The sequence below is a fragment of the Bos indicus x Bos taurus genome, chromosome 29 (genome assembly GCF_003369695.1).
Source record: "Bos indicus x Bos taurus breed Angus x Brahman F1 hybrid chromosome 29, Bos_hybrid_MaternalHap_v2.0, whole genome shotgun sequence".
In the NCBI taxonomy this organism is placed as follows: domain Eukaryota; kingdom Metazoa; phylum Chordata; class Mammalia; order Artiodactyla; family Bovidae; genus Bos; species Bos indicus x Bos taurus.
The window spans coordinates 51,108,422-51,132,060 of NC_040104.1; the positions used below are offsets into that span (position 1 = coordinate 51,108,422).

Consider the following 23,639-nt stretch of genomic DNA (forward strand, 5'->3'; position numbering starts at 1 on the left):
AATTCTAAGAAAGCCATGTCTGGAGCGCGCTTTGTGCCGGCAAAGCTTCAACCTGGTCGGTGCGCAGGGTGCCGGAAGAGGGCTGGGCCGCCTCTCCCCACACTGACTTTTCAGCCGAGGACCTCCGCGCTGGCGCAAACACCAAATTCGGCCAGGGGGCTCCCGGTCCAGCGCCGACTGCGCTGTCTCCCCAGCATCCCGCGCCCCTGGACGGCTTCCCGCCTCTGCCCCTCCCTATGCCGCCCACGCCCCAGCCAGGGGTGGGGGGCAGGAGGCGGCGGTGGCCGGCCTTCCCCGTGCCCTTTTACAAGTCTCACAAGCGAGGCCCCTCAGGGGGATCCCGGCGGAGGAGGGAGCAGCACGCTTAGCTTCCGCAGCTGTGCGCGCAGCCGAGCGCCCGGGGCTGCGCCTCCCGCTGGTGGGGCCCACCACTTTGGGTTCCCCGACGCTCTCGCTGCCGCCGCGGGGCTCCCCCATCCCCCACCACGTCCCTGCGCCCCGGATAGCGCGCCTGGGGCGCGGCGGCCACCCGGCGGCTCCCGCCGCCCGCCCTAGCCGCCGGCATGCTGCGCCCGCTGCTGCTCGTCGCGCTCTGCCTGGCCGGCGGGCTGGAGGCCGCCGTGGCTGCCAGCTGCCCTCCGAGTGGAGACCCCTGAGCGAGGGCTGCCGAGTGGAGCTGGCCGAGACTATCATGTAGGCCAAGGTGCTGGCGCTGCATGAGGAGCTGCACGGACCTGCCCTGGCAGTATGAAGCCAGCGACGCGGGGCTCTTCTACTCTGCTGAGATCGAGATGCTGTGCCACCAGGCGTGGGACAGCATGCTCGAAGTGCCCCGGGGCTCCAGCCTCAACCTCACCGTTCTGGGCTACTTCTCCTGTCACTCCCATACCGTGGTCCAGGATTACTCCTATTTCTTCTTCCTCAGGTGAGCCTGCCACCTCTCGCCCATACCATCCCTTCGGCCCCTTGGCTGGCCAGCAGAGGTACCTTTAACCCCAGCAGGCTCAGGAACTCCTCCAGAATCCTGTCTGGGCAATGTTAAGTGACGCCCTGGTCTCCCCTGGTCTCCTTCACATTTTCTGCTCTTTGGTTCTCCTCATGTTGAGACTACAGAGATATTGGGTGCCTCTGGGTAACACTGTTGGAAAAAAAGGGATGGCTCCTTTGCTTGACCAGGGAAGAGTGTTTCAGGCCAAAGCTCAATGTGGTTTCCAGCCACAAACAGCCTATTCCCAATAGCAGAGGTATATGTGGGGAGGGTAATGGGGGAAGAAGGCCCTGGTCACAGCACTACAAGGAGTATGAAGGGTAATTGGACAGGAGCCCTCTCTGGTTGAGTTCCATGCAAGTTGGTCTGTGGTGCAGATGAGATGCCTGTGGATAAGAGTTCAGGCGATGGCATCTCCTGGAGTTTGAAATAAGAAAGTGGAACCCTAATTGAGGTGGAATCCTTATAGAGGAGGAAAGCTATATTTTAAAGTGGATGCCTTGGGAGTTGTTTGGGATGGACAGTGGTCAAAACCAGTCCAAACACCTTTGGAATCAGATGGTTGTTGGAATGCTGGGCCCGTTCTTCCTAAGAACCTCAAGAGCCTCACCTTCATAATGTGCCAAACAAGGTTGGTTGAGATTAAATCCTAGTAACTGATGCAGAACACCTGGTGCAGGTTAGATGAGGAATCTGTAGTTACTCAATCCTGCACACCTGCTTAAATGCCAAGATGGACTGGTGTGGAATGCAGCCCAGCTGTCCTCTTGTTTCACTTGGATTCACTCATATCAGCTGCCAGCAGACCTCAATGCCAGGCTCTTCCAAATAGCAAAAGTTTAGAGAGGAAGGGCCTGGGGACAGGGGCATTAAGGGATTGGGAAGGTGCTCACAGGGCTTTGAAGAACAGAGAGGTGAATTAGACCAGGCCTTGTCTGTTGGGAGACTCCTGGAATCTTGTGAAGTTCCATGAAAGTTTGTCATGTGGTCACGATGAAATGCATGTAGATAAGGGTTCAGGTTATGGGCTCAACTGAAGTTTGCAATACAAACAGCAGGTGGAACCCTAATGCATTGGTTCTCTCCAGTTGGAGGAGGAGGGTGATACAGAGGAACCTCAAAATGGAATCTAATGGATAGTGATCGGACAATAAGTCCCATCTTCCCAGTATGTGGCATAGCATTAAGGATATTTGGAATGTCCATGACCTTGGTCTGCAGACTAACTTTTAGCTCTTGAGATTTCACATCACTGAGAAAGAAGACAGAAGGTTCCACACAGGGGCATCCTTAAGCTCATGGTAACACATGTTTTCCATATTAAAGCCAGAATATCTAACTTTAGATTACATGGCATGCTTTGTTTGGCTTGGGTGGTTTAGCCAGATTAAGTTGAATTAAAAAAAAAAATACTGGAGAAGTACAGTTTCTAAATAAAACTGGCAAGGGATGAGATATTAAATTCTTGATATGGAGAAACTTAGATTTTTACATGTCTTTATTTAGGGAAACCAGCTCTAAAACTATTCAACAAGAAAACTTTATTTTCCAAAGTAGAAAGAACCACAGTACTTAAGAAGACATTATTTTCTTTTCTGATTTTATAATGAAATACAGTTTTGTTCACTGGCTCTCTGGTGGTCAGCCAGCTCTTTCCTCTTTTTCTCTGACATATTTATAAAACGTTAGGGCAGAGATACAGAGTCAAATGGTAGTCTGATAAGATTTCTATTTCACAGGGCTGTTTTGCCCTGATGTGTGTTAACAACCACATACAAAGCATTCCTCTGTTATTCTGGGCCTCTTGCAGAGGAGAACAGATTCTGGTCAGTGTCACAGGAGAAAGTGGCAGTGGAGACTCCCTGGTGAGCCCCCAAATGCCTACTTTGGGCTGGAGTGCTGCTTCCATCTCTCCCTTTCCTTCTCTTGACTTCTCTGTCTTGCCAACAGGTACTTTATGCAGGGTTCTGTAAAAATGTTAAGTTTTATACTGTGCTTACTCTGTGCCAAATACTTTACTTACTTAAAAAAAAATGCACTCCTTACACCACCATTAAACAAATAAGGATGCTGTTGTCATCCTAGTTTTATAGATTGTACATTTAAGCTTAGAGAATTTAAGAAAGTCATTGTGTGTCAAATAGGAGATAAGCAGCAGTGATAGGACTTGAATCTTGGGTCATTGCAATTGGCTTTCCTTTGCCCAGGAAACAAGGAGCACTCCACTAGGAGAAGGAAGGCAGCTTTGGAGATACACAAATATTAACCCACACCCATCCCCCAACTCACATCTTTTGAAAAACTTAAGGATAGACATGTGCAGTGCGAGGTAGAGAAACAATCAGAGAGAGTGACTCCTCTAATGTGAGCCATGTAGATGTGTAATTGGAAGCTGCATGTAAATCAGTGAAGTTAGAATATGCTCTCACACGGTACAAAAATATCTCACAATAATTTAAAGACTTAAACATAAGACATGATGCCATAAAACTCCTAGAAGAGAGCATGGGCAAAATGTTCTCTGACATAAATTGGACCTTTGTTTTCTTAGGTCAGTCTCCCAAGGTAATAGAAATAAAACTAAATATGAACAAAGGGGACCTGATCAAACTTACAAGCTTCTGCACAGCAAAAAAAAAAAAAAGTAAAAAAAAAAAAAAAAAAAAAAGACAACCTAAGGAATGGGAGAAAATATTTGCAAATGATGCAATAGACCAGGGCTTAATTTCAAATATACAGACCATACAATTCAACAACAACAAAAACAAAACAAAACAATCAAAAAATGGTCAGAAAACCTTAATAGACATTTCTCCAAAGAAGACATGCAGATGGCCAGTAGACACATAAAAATATACTCAGCATCACTAATTCTTAGATAAATGCAAATCAAAGCTGCAGCCAGGCACCATCTCCTATCAGGCAGAATGGCTATCATCAAAAACAGAACAAATAGCAAATGTTGAGTAGAGTCTGGAGTAAAGGGAACCCTCCTACACTGTTGGTGGGAATGTAAGTTGGGGTAGCCACTATGGAAAACAGTATGGGGGATCCTCAGAAAATTCATAAGACCACCATATGATCCAGCAGTCCCCCTCGTGGGCATATCCCTGGACAAAACTGTAATTCAGGAACATACATGCACCCTCATGTTCACAGCAGCAATATTCCCAACAGCCAAGATATGGAAACAGCCTAAATTTCCTTTGATAGTTGAGTGATTAAAGAAAATGTGGTACATATATATGAATATTACTCAGCCATAACAAGAAAGAAATAATGCTGTTTGCAGCAACATGGATGGAACTAGAGATAATTATAGTAAGCTGAGTAAGTCACAAAGAGAAAAATAAATACCATATTATATCACTTATATGTAGAATGTAAAATATGGAACAAATTAACCTGTTTACAAAACAGAAACAGGCTCATGGATACAGAGAATAAACTTGTGGTTGCCAAGGGGAATGGAGGGAGGGAGTGGAGGGACTGGGTGTTTGGGGTTAACAGATGAAAACTGTTACATTTGGAATAAACAACAAGGTCCTACCTTAGCCCAGGGAACCATATCCAATCTCCTGGGATAAACCATAATGGAAAAGATGTTTAAAAATGTATGTATATGTATAACTGAGTCACTTTACAGCAGAAATTAGCACAACATTGTAATTAAACTCTACTTAAATAATAACAATAGATGTTGTATAACTGGCAACACTGTCACAGTCTTCTGTTGACTCTCGATTTAAGATGGTACACCCCATGGGTGTCCAGTCTACAGCTTTGCCTCCTTTTTTTCCATTAGGATGGATGAGAACTATAACCTCTTGCCTCATGGATCAATTTCCAATATGCCATCTTTCCAGACACTCAAGAGAACAGAAGGATGTTTTCTAGCCTTTTCCAGTTTTCAAACTGTTCACAAGGGCAGCAGCTGGCAATTTTCTCCAATGAGTGGGAGGTCTAAGAAGACACTAGAGTAAGAATTGGCTATCCCCTGTGCTACAGCAAAATAATAAGATAGTTATGACTCATATGAATGTTGTGAGCAAGGGAGTCAAGAGTCCTCTTCCAAAGTCCAAATCAAGAAGTATTTTTCACCCTCTCCACAGCCCTCGTGGAAGTTACAAGCACTGCTCATAAACTCTGGAGTCCTCAGGCTGTACTGTGTGGCATGAGGTTCCTCACAAAGTGAGGGGACAAGATGGGCTGAAGGTTGGGATGCTGTGCCTCAGGTTCCTCTTCTGTAAATTGGAAGCAATAGCAACATCTGTATCTTAGGGCGGATGCGACATGATTTAAATATGTAGGGAATGTCAATAGGTAAAGCCTTTAGTGAGGTGTTTGAGAGTAAGCACTCAATACACTGAGCTGTTATGACTACTTCTGTTGTTGATTTCAAATACTTATGTATGTTTTTACTTGGCCCTGCTGGGTCTTAGTAGTGGCATGTGGGATCTCCAGTCTTCCTGGCAGCATGCAGCATCTTCAGTTGCAGCATGCAAACGCTTAGTGGCAGGATCTACTTCCCATGGAACAGAAGGATCCAGATCACTCTGGGCATGAAGATAGAAAAGGCATATTTCAGTCTGAGGCAGATGCCTGAGTTGTGGGGATATTTCGATGACTGTCTCTTTCTCTAAGCAGTGGCATTGTCGCAACTGATCCAGGGCAGCAGGGAGGCCATGGCCCATCGCTCCCAGTCTCCCACCAAGATGTTTATAGGACCACGAGACAGACCACAGGAGACAGTTCTGATGTGGGTTAATGAACCAATGTGCATGTATTAGGCAGTTTCCTTCTTTCCCTCATCTGTGGTGCCCTTAGTGGTGGCACTGTCTTTCTCTTGTCTGGTGGGTTGGCCTAGGGGAGTGGCCTTGTTCTTCCAAACCTCCTTCCCAGGGCTCCATGGCACCTGGAGGCTTTCTTCATGTTCTTTGCACAGAAACTGGTCTCATCGTGGGCAAGTATATCCAACTACGGAAAAGTGTTCATTCTTCCTTTCCATACATTATCCAGGGTTCCTTCCTTAGGCCTCCCTACTGACAGTTCTCAAGTCCCTGACCACTCTTGAAGATTTGCCAAAATTTTCTGAGTGCTTGTCATGTATTTCACTCCACACATGGATCTAAGCACATATACATATACATATGTATATGTGTAACTGAGTCACTTTACAGCAGAAATTAGCACAACATTGTAATTAAACTCTACTTAAATAATAAAAATAGACGTTGTATAACTGGCAACACTGTCACAGTCTTCTGTTGACTCTCAATTCAAGATGGTACACCCCATGGGTGTCCAGTCTACAGCTTTTCTACCTTTCTTTCCCCCTGCCCCACTTTGTTTTTCCTACCTGACTCTTAATCCTTGCCAGCGCCCACTCCTCATTGAACTGGACCCACCAAGTATAAGCCTGAGTATCCCCAGCCTGGGTCAGACTGTAGCACGTTCAAATTAAATCTTTTTAGATTTGGTCCTGTGGTTCTCCATTTTGTGGGATTTTTGCTTCATGTACTAAATCCTTGGTAATAGTACATTAATGTCAAAGATCAGATATTGATCCAAAAGTACCTCACAGCTGAGCCCCAAACTCTTTAGATATATAACTGATTAGCCCTGTGGTCACACAATGAAGCTATTAACATTTTACTATAATTCGATTTTCCATCATTTGAAACAAATAGAACAATGGGACTGTGGAGAAATGTTTTAATGTGAAGGCGGTCCTATTTTTGGTGGTCAGATGTTGATCTTGGGAAGAATTCCTTTTCCCTTTCATCACCCTGGTCTCTTAGATAACAGAGGGTGGGTATGTGTGTTTGCACTGAGTCAGAAGCTTTTAGGGAAAGAGAATTAATTGTTATAGGCTGCTGAGCTGCTGCAGAGCCAAATTGAGGTGTTGATGGACTTTGTATGTATCACATCTTGGCCCCTTCTTCTACCCACTTTGAAAGGTACCACATCAGAGCTGAGTTAAATTAGCTAGTTCATTTGAGAATTTAGGTTTAAAATAAAACTAAGGTGCTAGCATTTATATTTTATGATATTCTTTGAGAAATTTTTACTTTCTCTGCAGTGATTAAAATAGTTGTGAATTGAAGGTGTCAGAATTAGATGAAGAGTTATGGACAGTTACTTGTTCCCTTCTTGAAAAAAAACAAAAACAAAAACTAAAACTAAAAATTATCTGCCTTAAAAAAAACTGTATATATAATGTTTAGTTGCGCTGGATCTTTGTTGCCATGAGGGCTTTTCTCTAGTTATGGCAAGCAAGGGCTACTCTTTGTTGCAGTGCACAGGCTTCTTATTGCAGTAGCTTCCCTCATCACAGAGCACAGGCTCTGAGCACATGGGCTTCAGTAGTTGTGGGTTGTGGGCTCACTACTTTTGGCACACAGGCTTAGTTGATCTTCAGCTTGTGGAATCTCCCCGGACCAGGGATCAAACCAATGTCCCTGCTCTGGCAGATGGATTCCTATCCACTGTGCCACCAGGGAAGTCCTCTCTGTTTTTTCTGTGTGAAGGTGAGTATCCTGCTTTCTCTCCTATGCAGGGTAAATAAATCATGCTATGACACAAACAGTCTGTTTTTCCTAAGGTGATGGGTCTTCCATCTTAGAAAGCATCAGAGGAGTTTGTTTGGGTCACCTTTTTATTCCAGTTAGACTCTTGCTAGTGGGAACATGTGAATCCTTCATTTATTCTGAGAGCATTATGAAAGGCCCTGGATGGTGCACATTACACAATTTCCCTATGTCACATGCCGTGTCTTAGATGACGATGAATTCAGGAGCACACTGATGAGTTCTCATCATTTCCACTGTTGCTGCTGCTCTTCTCTAAGTCCCCAAACAGCTTGAACAGTGTGTTTAGATCGTGGTCGTGAATGCTGCATCTCCTCCTTCTCATTCTCTTGCAGCATCACATGAATCTGGGACTCTAGGGTCAGTCCGCAGGTTAAGAAATGGAGCCAGAGGAAAATCTGATGTAGGGAAAGTTTTTGTGATACATACCCAGGACAACCTGCAACTCTGTCCTCAGCAGCCAAATCCTCCCATCCTCTAATTCCATCCTTAGACATCCCACTGCTCCCCCTGCCCCATGCTTCGGTCAGTGGGAACATAAGCTTGCTTTCAAAAGTTGGCAGGGAATCAGCAGCACCCCTAAGTGTTCAGCATCTCTCTGGTTCAGTATCATGGTGTTAATGTGGCCTCCGGGGATGTCTTTGGCAAGTTAGAGCATCCATCCCATTTTCTGGCAAGGTTCTCTCCACGCCAGCCAACAACATTTTCCTTTCCTTTTTTCTTCCCTGCTGGATGAGTGTAACAATCAAAACAAAAGTTGGCTGTTTTCCTCTCTCAGCAAGTCCTGTCCCCTGGGACCGTGACCCAGACTGACCCACACATACATCAATCCAACCTAGAGTGTCATGGGACTGACATAAAATCTGTGCAAGACCTCCTGTCATCTTTCTTTTTTTCACTTTTTAGAGTTGGGAAGGATGGTGAGGGAGGTGCCATCCTCATCAGGCAATCAGGATTGGCTGTGCCATTTTCAGAGGCATGACCTCAGGCAGAACACTTTATTTCCCAAAACTTCAGTTTTCTCCTTCCCTGATAGCTCAGTTGGTAAAAAATCTGCCTGCAATGCAGCAGACCCCAGTTTGATTCCTGGGTCAAGAAGATCTGCTGGAGAAGGGAGAGGATACCCACTCCAGTATTCTTGGGCTTCCCTTGTGGCTCAACTAGTAAAGAATCCCCCTGCAGTGCAAGAGACCTGGGTTCGATCCTTGGGTTGGCAAATCCCCTGGAGAAGGGAAAGGCTATCCTCTCCAGTATCCTGGCCTGGAGAATTCCATGAACTCTATAGTTCATGGTGTCACAAAGAGTCAGACACCACTGAGCAACTTTCACTTTCAAAACATATAAACTGTCTCAGGTTGTCCTAAGGGCCCAATTAGATCATAGGTTTGAAAGCACTTTGTCAGTTGTAAAGAGTGATGAAGGGGTTTACAACTATAAATGGATAGTTAGAAAGTACGGCTTTAAAAATTAAAGATGATGCAACTTTTAAAAAGCTTCCTGTGTCTTCCCAGGGCAGTGGCAGTGGGAGCAATGGTGACAGGGTAGGTGGTGGAGAGGGGAACAGATGATGGGGAAGCTCTCATGTGTGTTGTAATTCATTCATCAGAATTTACTGGGTTCTGGTCACAGAGCACTTAAAAATTCATGTACTGAGTTATAAACCATGTTCATGTGGATTCCCAAATCTGAAAGTATAAAATGGTAGTCAGTAGAGTTTTTTCTCCCACCTCTGACACCCATCCACCCAGTTCCGACCTACCCTCCAAACCAATAACCACTGTTAATAGTTTCTTGTAAGCTTCCAATGAGTATTCTCCCCCAACAAACAGTTCAGTCAAGATTCACTGTCTGCTTTAAGGGCATGGCAGCCCACTCCTATATTCCCATGGACAGAGGAGCCTGACAGGCTTCAGTCCATGGAGTCACAAAGAGTCGTACATGACTGTGTGACTAACACACACTTTTGGTACCAGTGGCACTGCAATGTGCACACGTGGTTGTGCCGTTTTGTTCACAAGTGGGTACGTGTAAGTAGACATGTAAATTGCTATATCTAGACATGTATGTTGGTTTAAACAGCTGTGTCGTATTCCATTGTATCAATGCCTCACTGTGTATTTAATCAAGTTCCCTGTTGATAGGTAGTTACACTGTTTCCAGTCCATGGATATTACCTGGAGTGTGGACATGTATGACATTATATCAGTACACATCTCATTTTGTGGAATTGTTCAGTCCAGTCTTTAACAAGTGACTGTTGAGTGACTGCCATGAGGCAGCTGCTGTGTTAGATACCAGAGTTTCAATGTTGAGAAAAAAATTTAGAATATACTAATATTATATTTATAAAGATATAAATTTTAGAGTATAATTATTATTAATATTTTATCTAAAAGCTCATATCATATTTATATTTTTTGGTTTTTTTGTTGTTGTTAGTGGTACTTTCTTGTTGACAAGCTTGTGACACATATAACAATATAGCAATTTTTAACTTATAATAAACCTAGGCACTATGAAAAGTTGTACTTAATGTTAATGACTCTTACACATGTCTATAGTAGATTAGCGGAAAAAAAAAAAAACACCAAATACTAGATATTTAATATTGACTATTTCCCAGTTCATGTGAATCTGAAATTCATTTAGGTCAATGTTTTCTTGTATTTCCAACTGTTTGATTTGTAAGGGCTTCCTTTCTTGAGACCATTTAAATAAGAACTCAGAACTTAAGCAATATTATCCAAAAACAAAAGACTCACACTGAGACATACATAAATCCAGACAGACAGACAAGGGATCTTCTAGTTTTCCACCTGAGATTTAAAATATTTCTTTGAGCCGCTTTTTTTGGGCGGTGGTGGAGGGGGGGAAGCGGGTGGTGGTAAGAATACTGGAGTGGGTTGCCATTCCCTTCTCCAGGAGATTGTCCCGACCCAGGGATTGGACCCAGGTCTCCCACATTATAGGCAGAAACTTTACCGTCTGAGCCACCAGGGACTTGTTGAATTCTGTGGCAAGGATTAAGTTCAAGCACTGCCATAGGCAGTCCTTTGTAACAAGCTAATTGTTTTTAATTGCATATGCTAAAGAACCAGCTTTATGGTTTCCAATAAAAAAAGAAGTTTCCTTTTAACCAACTTGGTCTGGTTCTGAACTGTACAAAAAAGATCTTCACAACCCAGATAATCACAATGGTGTGATCACTGACCTAGAGCCAGACATCCTGGAATGTGAAGTCAAGAGGGCCTTAGAAAGCATCACTATGAACAAAGCTAGTGGAGGTGATGGAATTCCCATTGAGCTATTTCAAATCCTGAAAGATGATGCTATGAAAGTGCTGCACTCAATATGCCAGCCAATTTGGAAAACTCAGCAGTGGCCACAGGACTGGAAAAGGTCAGTTTTCATTCCAATCCCAAAGAAAGGCAATACCAAAGAATGCTCAAACTACTGCACAATTGCCCTCATTTCACACGCTAGTAAAGTAATGCTCAAAATTCTCCAAGCCAGGCTTCAGCAATATGTGAACCGTGAACTTCCTGATGTTCAAGCTGGTTTTGGAAAAGGCAGAGGAAGCAGAGATCAAATTGCCAACATCTGCTGGATCATGGAAAAAGCAAAAGAGTTCCAGAAAAAAACATCTATTTCTGCTTTATTGACTATGCCAAAGCCTTTGACTGCGTGGATCACAATAAACTGTGGGAAATTCGGAAAGAGATGGGAATACCAGACCACCTGATCTGCAGGTCAGGAAGCAACAGTTAGAACTGGACATGGAACAACAGACTGGTTCCAAATAGGAAAAGGAGTACGTCAAGCTGTAGATTGTCACCCTGATTATTTAACTTATATGCAGAGTACATCATGAGAAACTCTGGACTGGAAGAAACACAAGCTGGAATCAAGACTGCTGGGAGAAATATCAATAACCCAAGATATGCAGATGACACCACCCTTGTGGCAGAAAGTGAAGAGGAACTAAAAAGCCTCTTGATGAAAGTGAAAGTGGAGAGTGAAAAAGTTTGCTTAAAGCTCAACATTCAGAAAACGAAGATCATGGCATCCAGTCCCATCACTTCATGGGAAATAGATGGGGAAATAGTGGAAAAAGTGTCAGACTTTATTTTTGGGGGCTCCAAAATCACTGCAGGTGGTGACTGCAGCCATGAAATTAAAAACGCTTACTCCTTGGAAGGAAAGTTCTGACCAACCTAGATAGCATATTCAAAAGCAGAGACATTACTTTGCCAACAAAGGTCCATCTTGTCAAGGCTATGGTTTTTCCTGTGGTCATGTATGGATGTGAGAGTTGGACTGTGAGGAAGGCTGAGTGCCAAAGAATTGATGCTTTTGAACTGTGGTGTTGGAGAAGACTCTTGAGAGTCCCTTGGACTGCAAGGAGATCCAACCAGTCCATTCTGAAGATCAGCCCTGGGATTCCTTTGCAGGGAATGATGCTTAAGCTGAAACTCCAGTACTTTGGCCACCTCATGCGAAGAGTTGAGTCATTGGAAAAAAACTCTGATGCTGGGAGGGATTGGGGGCAGGAGGAGAAGGGGACGACAGAGGATGAGATGGCTGGATGGCATCACTGACTCGATGGACGTGAGTCTGGGTGAACTCCGGGAGTTGGTGATGGGCAGGGAGGCCTGGTGTGCTGCGATTCATGGGGTTGCAAAGAGTCAGATAGGACTGAGTGACTGAACTGAACTGATAGAATATCATGGCCGTCCTAGGTCAGGTCATCTTTCCTTTCTGTAATCATAGTTTTTTCCCTGAATCATAGACAGATCAGCTGGTAAAAAGCTTGGATTGTCTCTGTGGGGTGGATTTGCTTGTCCTTGTGTTTCCCCTGGGGCAGTAGCGAGGCCCATGGGCCTCTCCTGGAAGTGGGCGTGGGTGCGTGGTGCACTGGGAGCGTGTGTTGGGGTGGGGGTGGGGGTGGCACACTGGGAATGCGTCTGGGGTGGGGAGTCCCAGTTGTGCTCTCAGGGGTCGCCATTGCGGCTGGGAACACCCATTTCATGCGCTCCTGGGTCCCCAGCGATCGGCATCCAGTAAGCGGAATGGAGGGGTGTGGGCCACAGGTAAGAGAACTGGGACTCAGTGGAGCAGGGAACCACGTATTCTTCCCTTTCTGTTGGCACAGTCTCGGAGCCCACTAACCTGGCGGTTGCAGAAAGGCCTCACCTTTGGGGTCAAGGCCTTTACCCCTTTACCCCTTCACATAAAGCTCAGACCCGTGGGGGTTTTCCCAAGCAGCCTAGTGCCTGCTGGAAGTCCAAGGGATTCATCCTGCCTGGTGATTTCACCTGCGGGGACTTCATAACCCTTACTCTGGCTGGCTGGCCCAGCCCTGCTTCTGCCACTTTGCAGCCCAGCGGGTCCTTGACCACCTACTGGGATGGGAAAGGGAAGGGTCCACCAGTTGCACCCTAGATATTTAGTAGGGTGCATGGATTTAAACATCTGGTGGCCACCGAGGCAGAAAAGAAGGGAGGAGGGCACCTTGCTGCCCTTTCATGGTAGAATCTGTGGCTGTCCTGCTGAGAGGGGGCCTTTCCATGGGGACCCAGTGCAATAAGTTTGGTGTTTTGGAACTGAATAATTAGAAGGAGTAAAAATGTTAAATTATGTGGTGCTTTAATTAAAACAAAAACAAGCTCCAAGTTTTTGCAAATTGAGGTCTAGAATTTGAAGGCCTATTTTCCTTACACTGTGGCATTCTATGAAGAAATGTGCATTTTTTAAAGAAAAGAGTCAGAAAAGTGAGGGAAACAGAAAACCCAGAGGTGACCCTGTAGTTTTGTGAAGGCCTTAGGAGGTCACTTGTAAATGCTGCTGGCTGTCGGGAGGCAGTCTCTTCCTGTGGCTGATGGGCACAGAGCTCTGCAGGCTTGTCCTTTGCATGGATGTTCTTGTTGGTGGAAATCCAGCTCGGAGCCATCTCCTGATGTGTAAGAATTTCCAGGACTAGACCCCTAGGCAAATCCCACAGGGACAGGGGCTCCTTCCTTCATTGTATCTGTCTGTTTGACTGAAAACCAGCAACGACATATTTTTCTTTCAGTCTGGTCTCTCATCCAGGTCTTGGAGTAATATTTCCCTTCCCCCTCAATAGGCTTGGGTTTCAGGGATTAATTATAGTTAGTTGTCCATGATTTTGCAGATGAGGAAACTGAGAGCCAGAGAGGGTGGAGGACTGTCCAAGGGAGAATGGGATATCCTTCTAGGAACCCTGGCTCCTGGGTTTTTAATGAGCTTCCCACCCAGCATGGTCATTAATTGGCAAGTGTTGACATTGAGAATAAACTATTGGTGGAAATGTAAAAGGCTTTTTTAAAGAATGTTCCTACCAGCTGTCCATCTAATGGAGTATTTTCATTGTACTCCCCAACCCTTGGAAAGTGCTGGGCACAGGGCAGATGCTTCATCATTTTTATTGAATAAGTTCAATTTCACATAATTATATCCATAGTGTCAATAACACTATGAGGTATATTAGAACGGTGATTCTAATATAGAATATATTATTCTAATATAGAATATATCTAATATAGAATATATTATTCTAATATAGGATCTAATATAGAATCAGTTGGTACTTCACAGATCGGTCAAGAAAGGACAAATTTTATTAGGAAGACTGTAAGAGAATTTCTAAGCTTTAAGTTTATCCAACAAAGATATTAAAAAAAAATGAAACAAATCTCTCCCTTCATCACTGAGGCTATTGGAGGTCTGTTGAGGACCCCACACAAGGGAGGTTCTACCTCTTGGGACACCCTTGCTTCAGCATATCCCTAAGCCAGCAACCTGGGACAGTCAAATACACTTGAAGTTCCTTCCTTGACCTTGGGAGTTTTTTTGGAAGACAATTTTTTGACAGACAGGGGTGGGGGAAGGTTTTAGGATGTTTCAAGTGCAGTCCATTTATTGTGCACTCTATTTCTATTTTTGTTCCCTGTTGGCTCCGTTGGTAAAGAGTCTGCCCGCAGTGAGGGAGACCTGGGTTCAGTCCCTGGGTCGGGAAGATCTCCTGAAGAAAGAAATGACATCCCACTCCTGTATTCTTCCCTGAAGAATTCAATGGACTGAGGAGCCTGGTGGGCTACAAAGGGTTGGACATGGCTGAGTGACCAAACACTTATTTCTAGTATGATTTCATCCGTTCAACCTCAGATCATCAGGCATTAGATCCTAGAAGTTGGGGGCCCTGCTTTAGTTCCCTCTTTCATCTTCTACACAGCTCCAGCCTGCTTCCTCCCCTCTTCCACCTGCGGAATTGCCTACTGGGCTTCTCTGAGTGTGACTAAGAGTCTCCTTCCCTCACTTCCTTTCCTCTGAGTCTCTTCTCCTAACTGGGTTTCCCTGATCTCTGTTTAGGCACTTCTGCCCCAAGTGGTACTAGTGGTAAAGAACCTCCCTGCCAATGCGGGAATCTGATCCCTGGGTTGGGAAGATCCCCTGAAGGAGGGCACAGCAACCCACTCCAGTATTCTTGACTGGAAAACTCCCATGGACAGAGGAGCCTGGTGGGCTCTGACAGACGTGACTGAAGCGACTTAGCACAGCATACCAGAGGACCTTAGGACTGCAGACTCACGTGATTGTTCTGGTTCTTTGGAGTCCATTGTCATTCCACGTGTATGCTAGGGTCAGCTTGTGTATTGCTTCCTAAAGGCCCCGAGAGGGTAACAGGCAGGAAGGCCGGGGGTCTCCAGACAGAGGGAATAGGCTGCAAGTGTCAGATGGTTTTTTCTCTCTCTCTTAAGCAGCTGGAGGAAACAAACTAGTGTTACATTTTTTTCCCCCTTCTTGATACAAATTTAAAAGGAGGTTTCTTGAAAATTCTGTGTTGCCATGACGACTCCTGGCTCCACCTGAACTTAATTTTTCTCAAACCTTGAGCTAAGCAATGCATTTTTTTGTAAGGAAATGTTTGTCTTAAGCTATGTTAATATAGTATGTATTTCCGCTAGACTGTCTTCAGGTAGTTTCCCCCTAAAGGCTCAGAACTGACTTGACAAACCATTATGTCTTACTCATACCTTGTTCTCCTAATCTATGTTAATGAAACGATATATTTGCCTTGAAATCTGCCTTTCATCAAGATTCATGTCAATCATTTTATGGCCCAGGATGACTCACCTGCTGCCAGTGTTATCTCAATGCATGTTGTGAGTGAGGGGCCTGGTGCCATTCTCTGAGACATTGCCTTTCTTTCCTTAGCAAACTACTAGTGGCTGTATAACATCTGGCTAAAGACCAGCAGGGGGTACTCTTACTGCCCCTGTCTGAAGTCTATGTCAGCAGCTTTCTCTATCTCTTTTATACTTTAATAAATCTTTATGACACAAAAGCTCTGAGCAATCAAGTCATATTGGATCTTCATTTCAGATTGAAGATGCATTCCGTGGTATTGCCATCTTAAGTCTTTCCATCGCTATGGGATATCTGTACATGAATTCAGGATATTTTTTCAGCAGTCGTGTATAATTTCCAGTGTGCCAGTCTTGTCATCCTCGTTACATCCATGGCAAAGTATTTTATTAATGTTGATATTATTGAAAGGGAATTTTTTTTAAAATTCCTTTTCAGATTATTATTCGCTAGCGTATACAGATAAAACTGTGTAATCATTCATTTTTTTCAGTTTGGACAGCTTGATAGTTGTCTTTACTTTCTCATACTTTAAGACTATCCTGGCTCATATATGTACTGCCTCACCTCTAATTTCAGTCATTTATTCAAAGAACTTCTGTCCTTTTTTTTTTTTTTTTTAACATTGAATTATTTTTGACTATGCTGAGTCTTTGTTGCTAGATGTCTAGTTATAGTGAGCAGAGGCTGCCCTCTAGTTGCTGTGCCATGGCTTCTCATTGCAGCAGTTTCTTGGGCTCTGCAGAACTTGGGCTCTGCAGCATGCGAGTACTTCAATAGTTGTATGGGGGCTTAGTTGCCCCTGGGCATATGGAATCTTCTAGCACAAGGGAGTGAACCCATGTTCCCTGCATTGGTAGGCAGATCCTTTACCACCGGACCACCAGGGACATTTCCTGTTCCCTTTCATTAGAGAATGATATGCAAAACATACATGTAGGAGCTAAATATGCTCAGCTGACAATACTTGGAAATATATACATGTATTCCATCTTACCTTTAAACATATTCAGTTAAAGGTAATTTGTGATGATGTCTCCATGAATCTTGGAACCTTTCCTTTTGTTTCTCCGTAACTTCCCGTTCCAATAGTAAGATACCTGGCTTCCACCACTTGTCATATATAGAATTCAGTGCTTGTCCCATGTGGTTACTGAAAAAAACTGTCAGACTGTCTTCCAAAGGGGGCTGTGCATACATCTCACCGTATTTTGAGTACGTTTCTGTAGGATCGTTTACTATCAGTATACCCTCCTTGGCCAGGTGTCTATTTCAATCTTTACCAATTATGAATGGGCTTGTTTGCTCTAGTGTTCTTGGACAATTTGAGTACAGATTCTTTGTCAAATATGCATTTTTAAGGAAAACAATTTTATTTATTTTTGGCTGTGTTGGGTCTTTGTGTGTGGGCTTTTCCCTAGTTCGGGTGAGTGTGGGCCATAACTAGTGGTGTGCGGGCTTCTCACTGCAGTGGCTCCTCTTGTTGTCGGGCACAGGCTCACAAGCTTCATTGGCTGCAGTATGTGAGTTCAGCATTGTGTCTTCCAGGATCTAGAGCACAGGCTCGGAAGTTGTGGCACACGGGCTCCATAGCATGTGGGATCTTCCCATAGCAGGGATCACACCTGCATCTCCATCACTGGCAAGCAGATTCTTTACCATGGAGCCCCCAGGTAAACCCTCAGGCATGTTTTTGATTCTAGTTTTCCACACATGTACTGGATGAGAGAGGCCAGGATCAAGAGGCCTGGCCACTGGGAGCCCTCAGCCACAGTTCTGGCTGTGCCATCCAAAGCTCTGGGGCCTTTGGTGAGCGCCTCAGCTTCCCTGGGACTGTTTCCTCCCCTGAGAAATGCTCTTCTGTTGAACTGTAGCCCACCAAGCTCCTCTGTCCCTTGGATTTCTGAGGCCAGAACACTGGAGGGGTTGCTATTGCCTTCTCTACAAGGTAGCATTTGGAAGATATTTTCTCCTGGGTTGTGGTTTTGATGAAGGAAGGGGGATCCCTTCCAGGGCTTGAGAGTGGATTCTTGCCTGATACTTGGAAATGAATTGTCTGAGGAGAGGAGTGCCATCCAAGCGAGAGACATCATTGGGAAGGGCTGCCGGGGCGGAGGGCAGGAGAGTGAGGGAAACAGAGAGAACCACTCTGCCACGTGGCTCACCGTCTCAGGGTTTATGGTCATTGGGTTAGTTTCTGGTTTGTCTCTTGCCAGTCATTCTGAATTGGGATCCTTCCTGGGGGCACACGCATCACTCAGCTGAGATGGATTCCAGCGAGGAGGATCCTGGGAAGTTGGTAGGACCTCTGGACTGTAGTCTCCCATCTCTTTTTGACTTCTCCAGAATCCTGGTTGGTGGTAGCTTGTTAGTTCCTTGTTTCTTACCAGGACCTCCTGTTGCAAGATGACTCCTGCAAGTGTTTTCTGTTCTCTGTTGCCTGGTCAGTGGGTCATTTAACAGTGTGTCTTTTTGTTCTCTCGAATAAGGTCCTTCACAGAGTAAATCTATAAAATTGTAAAAGTCAATGTTTTAAATAATTTATATTCCTAATTTGTTAAGTTGGATTTTTTGTTGTGTGTTAGAACTCATCACCAGATCAAAGGTCATGTAGATCTTTTGTTGTTTTCTCAAATTGTATAGTTTTTTAAATTGAATTACGGTGTTAGCTGCAAAGTTTGTGTTTCTGTTCATTTCATCTTTTTTAAACAGTTATTTATTTTTAGTTGATTGATCATTGCTTTACAATATTGGTTTGATTTGTTATACATCCACATGAATGAACCATAGGTGTACGTGTGTCCCCTCACTCTTGAATCTCTCTCCCACATCCCATCCATCCCCACCTCTCTAGGTTATTACAGAGCCCCAGTTTGAGTTCCCTGAGTCATATAGCAAATTCCCATTGGTTGTCTATTTACAAATGCTGGTGTACATGCATCCATAATATTCTCTCCATTCATCTCACCCTCTCCCTCTTGTTCCCCACCCTTGTCCATAAGTCTGTTCTCTATGTCTGCATCTCCGTTGCTGCTATGTGAACAGATTCGTCAGACCCATCCTTCTAGATTCCATGTTTTTCTCTTTCTGACTGACTTCCCTGTTTAATACGCTCTAGGTTCATCCCGTTCATTAGAACTGACTCAAATGTGTTCCTTTTTATGGCTGCATTCCATACAGGCTCTGATTGTTCCTTAGCCATGTTTTGAGGAGGGTCATGGAGCTATTCTGCTCCATTTCAGTTTAGGCTTCGAGTCTGAGTGCTCACAGCAGAGCTGCTTCTGAGTGAGCCCTCTGAGGTCTGTGAGCGCGGTGCTGCTCGCACTTCTCTGGCGGCCCACAGGGGGCGCCAAAACCCGCTCTGACCCACAGGCGCAGGACGCTTTGCCTTCAGACTGGGCTAGGTGACCAGCTGGCGGGAGCTTTGTCTCCTCAGGGCCCTCAGGGCTCAGGCTCCTGGGTAACGGGACTGCGTCCCAGCTGAGAGGAGCGGGGTTGCCTCAGTGCCTGCCAGCAGGGAGGCGCTGCAAGAAGAAAAAATGAGGACGAACTAGACGTTTCCTGTGTCTAGCTGAGTGCTGACCAGAGGTCCATCTCAGAGGACTCACGGGGGGAAATAGCTCCATGTGCAAAATGGCGGGTTTTCAGTTCGATTTCTGTTAGATGATCTAGAGGATGACCTTCACTGGTGTTCTTCCAAGTAGGTGGCCAGTTTTCCTGTCACTGTTTCTTAAGAAGACTGTCCTTTCCTCTTCGCTCGTTCCTGGCTTGATTTTCATGAACTTACCACGTACATGTGGGTTCATTCCTGTCCTCTCTGTTCTTTCCTGGAGTCCATGTGTCTGTGTTCCTGCCAGATCCTCACTGTGGTGGTTGCTACAGGTCTGTGATGTAGTTTGAAGTCGGAGAGGAAGATGCCTCCAGCTATGTTCTTCTTTCTCAGAGTCTTCTTGGCCATTTAAGGTCCTGTTCAATATTAGCAGCCTAATATTAGGAATATTTCTATTTCTGTGAAAAAGGCCATTGAATATTATTTTGTGATTGCAGCCAGTGTATTTGTTGATGGCTTTGGTTGCAATGGACATTTTAATTCCTCATTGTTCCAGTGAATGAGCGTGGAGTAGTTTTCTTTTTATTTGTGTTTTCTTTGGTTTCTTTATCAGTGCTTTCTAGTTTTCTGACTACTGGTCTTTTATGTCCGTGATTAAGTTTGTTGCTAGATGTTTTATTCTTTTGGATGCAATTATAAGTGGGATTTTCTTAATTTTTGTTTCTGATTGTTATTAGTGTATAGAAATGCAAGTGATTTTTTATATTGATTGGGATTGTAAGTTGTATTTTATATGATTGTAAATTGATTGGAAATTATTCAGCTTTACTGAATGTAGTCTAACAACTTTTTGTGAAGTCATGGGGAAAATTTTATTTGTAAAATCTGTTTCTCCTGCAATAGGTCATCCAGAGGACCTAAGGCATGGTGGTTACTAATAGACTTCCCATAGTACTTCTTCATTCCGTGTGAACTCCTTCAAGGACAGTGAGCATCAATCACAGCTTCCCTTGAACTTCGTCTGGGGAAGTCTTGACCTCTATAGGAAAGTTTCATGTCTGTCTAATCTGATTTTCTTTTATGGTATTGACATGTTTGTTTTGAAACATAATTTACTTTCCAGGAATTTAAAATGTACAGAAAAGCCCTAGCAATGGGGAAAAGTGCTCACATTTGCCACATCATCTAAAATACTCTATGTGTTTTATCCAAAATGGGTGCATTCTCCTGTAAAACCTGCACATAATCTCCAAAATCAGGAAATCATATGGTTTCTACAGTATAATGTAATCCACAGCCCCAGTACCCTTTCAGCAATTGTTCAATTGTATGAATATATCTTTTCTTCCCAGTCTTTTTCTTTTTTTAAGAGTGTTACTGAGATTTTCAGTGATTTGGACAAACTTGATGGATTTAAAGCAGACATGGTGAATATGGGATATGCGAGGTCTTTTCTACATGGATATTTTCCACTAAAGATGGTTTTAATGTTTATTCATGTTTATGCATGATACTCGGGGTTCCATTCGAATTGGTGTAGGGGTATCAGGCCTTATCTCGAGTGGATGGGGAAATTGGTGTCTTTGGGATTGTGGCACGACCCACGAGGGTTCCTATCAAGTTTCAATCTGAGACCGGCCTCCTCTTGAGGTATGACAGGAACGTCAGGATTCCTTTCCAGACAAAGCAGGGAAATCTACCCTCATCTCAAGATGAGAGGGGCAAAGGGGCCTCCTCTTGAGGTATGACAGGAATGTTGGGATTCCTTTCCAGACAAAGCAGGGGAATCTACCCTCATCTCGAGATGAGGAAGGGCAAAGGGGCTCAGATTGAGGTGTGCCGGGAAACTCAGTGTTCCTCTCGAGTAGGGCCGGGTATTTCGGGGAACTTCTGGAGTTGCATAAAGAGTGGCGAGTACAGTTTCGAGTTTCATGAGGAACTGTGGGATTTCTCTTGAGACGCTGCAGTGGGAAAGGGCCTCATCTCGCGTTAAGGGGAGAATCCAGTGGTTTTCTTCGAGGCTTGGCGGGAAGTTTGGGGTTCCTCTCGAATTGTGACGTGGACCTCAGGGTCCCGCTGGTATAGCCACAGGAAAGTCAGGTCTCATTTCGAGTTGTGACGGGCACCTGCGGATTCCTCACAAGTAACTTCAGGGAAATAGGACTCATCTAGACTTGTGTCCAGAAACTCCGTGTTGCTCTTCAGTGGCAATAGAGATCTGGGGGTTGCGTTCAAGATTCACCTGGGGAGTCAGGCCTCGTCTTGAGATGAAGCAAAGCACTCTGCTTTACTCTCCACTTGCGACAGGTATCTCCTGGAGCCCTTTGAGTGGCCTAAAGGCAGTCAAGCCTCCCATGGAGTTTTGAGAGGGAACTCGGGATTGCTCTCTAGGCCCTGCAGGAAAAGAAGGGCCTCAGCTGGCGATGACGGGAGAATCTCATGGTTTTTCTCGAGTTGTGGCGGGAAGTATGGGGTTTCTCTCCAGTTACAACGGGGAAATCAGGGAGCCTCTTGTGTTGCCCAAGGGAAGTCAGTCTTCATTCAATTTGTGAGGGGGAGCGTGGGATTGTTCTCGAGTCACGGCAGGGGAATCCGGCCTCAATTCGCGTTGAAGGGGGACTCTCGATGTCATTCTCGAGTTGCAGCAGGAAACTTTGGGTTCCATCGAATTGTGACGGTGACCTCAGGGAGCTTCTCATGGTGCCTATGGGAAGTCAGGAATCGTTTCGCGTTGTGAGGGGCCTCTAGGAATTCCTGTGGGGTTGGTGCAATGGAAGAGGGCCTCATCTCCACTTAAGGCAGGAACTTCAGGGTTCCTCTCCTGTTCTGACGTGGATCTCGGGGTGTGTCTACAGTTTCAAACAGGGAGTCAGGTCTCGACTTGTGTTGTGGTATCGAACTCTGCTTTCCTTTCAAGCTGTGAAAGAGGTTCAGGCCTCCAGTCGAGTTAAATTAGGGACCTGGGGCTTTTCTCAAATTTGCAACCGGGGTATCAGGCCTCCCTTCATGTTGTAAGTTGATTCTCAAGGTTCCATTTGAATTGGTGCAAGGCAATCAGGCCTTGTCTCAAGTGGATGCAGAAATCCGTGTCTTTTGAACTGTGGCAAGACCCCCAAGTTCCTCTCCAGTTTCCAGCTGAGACCGGCATCCTCTTGAAGGGTGGCGGGGGTGTCAGCATTCCTTTCCAGACGAAGCAGGGGAATCAACCCTCATCTCGAGTTGAGGAGGGGAAAACAGGGGTCTTCTTGAGCTGTGCCAGGAAACTCAGAGTTCCTCTCAAGTGGGGACAAGTATCTCTGGAAGTTTCTGGGGTTTCCTAAAGGGTGTCAAGTTCCCTTTCGAGTTCCCAGAGGGAACGTGGGATTTCTTGGGAAACACTGCAGCGTAAAAGGGACTCCTCTTGCATGGAGGGGAGAATTTCGTGGTTTTTGTGGAGTTGTGCCTGGAAGCTTAGACTTCGTCTCGAGTTGCGTGGGACCTGGGATACCTGCTCGTGTTTCCTCAGGAAAGTCAGAACTGCTTTCGAGTGAGAGGGGCACCCCAGGATTCATATTGAATCGCTGCAGGGATGAGTAGGGCCTCATCTCAAGTTGCGGTGGGAACCTCAGTGTTCCTCTCCATTTCTGACATTGATCTCGGGGTTTCTGTGGACGTTGAACAGGGGAGGCAGTCCTGGTCTTGTGTTGAGGCGTGGAACTCGGCTTGCCTCTCGAGTTGGAATGGGGTGTCAGGCCTCTTGTCCAGTTGGATTTGGAACCTGCGGCTTTTTTCTGGAGGATGCAACTGGGGTGTAGGTTCCCCTTCGTGTTGTGACTCGATACTCAGGTTCCATTCCACACGGTGCAGGGGCATCAGGCCTTTTGTCAAGTGGATGGGGAAATCGGTGTCTTTGGGATAGTGGCACGGCCCACGAGGGTTCCTGTCGAGTATCAATGTGAGACTGGCCTCCTCTTGAGGTGCGATGGGAACATCGCGATTCCTTTCCAGAAAAAGCAGGGCAATCAACCCTCATCTCGAGATGAGGAGGGGCAAAAGGGCTCACATTGAAGTGTACCGGGAAACTCGGTGTTCTTCTCGAGTGGGGATGGGTATGTCGCGGAACTTCGGAGTTGCATAAAGGGTATCGAGTACTGTTTCTATTTTAAAGAGGGAACATGGGATTTCTCTGGAGATGCAGCATTGGGAAAGGGCCTCATATCGCGTTGAGGGGAGAATCCAGTGATTTTCCTCGAGGCTTCCTGGGAAGTTTGCAGTTCCTCTTGAGTTGCGACGTGGACCTCAGGGTCCCAATCATATCGACTCAGGGAAGTCAGGTCTCATTTTGAGTTGTGACCGGCATCTCAGG

At 45.2% G+C, this 23,639-nt stretch overlaps 1 pseudogene; it reads left to right on the plus strand.

The window, feature by feature from the left end:
• The first annotated feature begins 563 nt into the window (after positions 1-563).
• LOC113886098 lies at positions 564-23,341 on the plus strand (annotated as a pseudogene).
• The last annotated feature ends 298 nt before the right edge of the window (positions 23,342-23,639 follow it).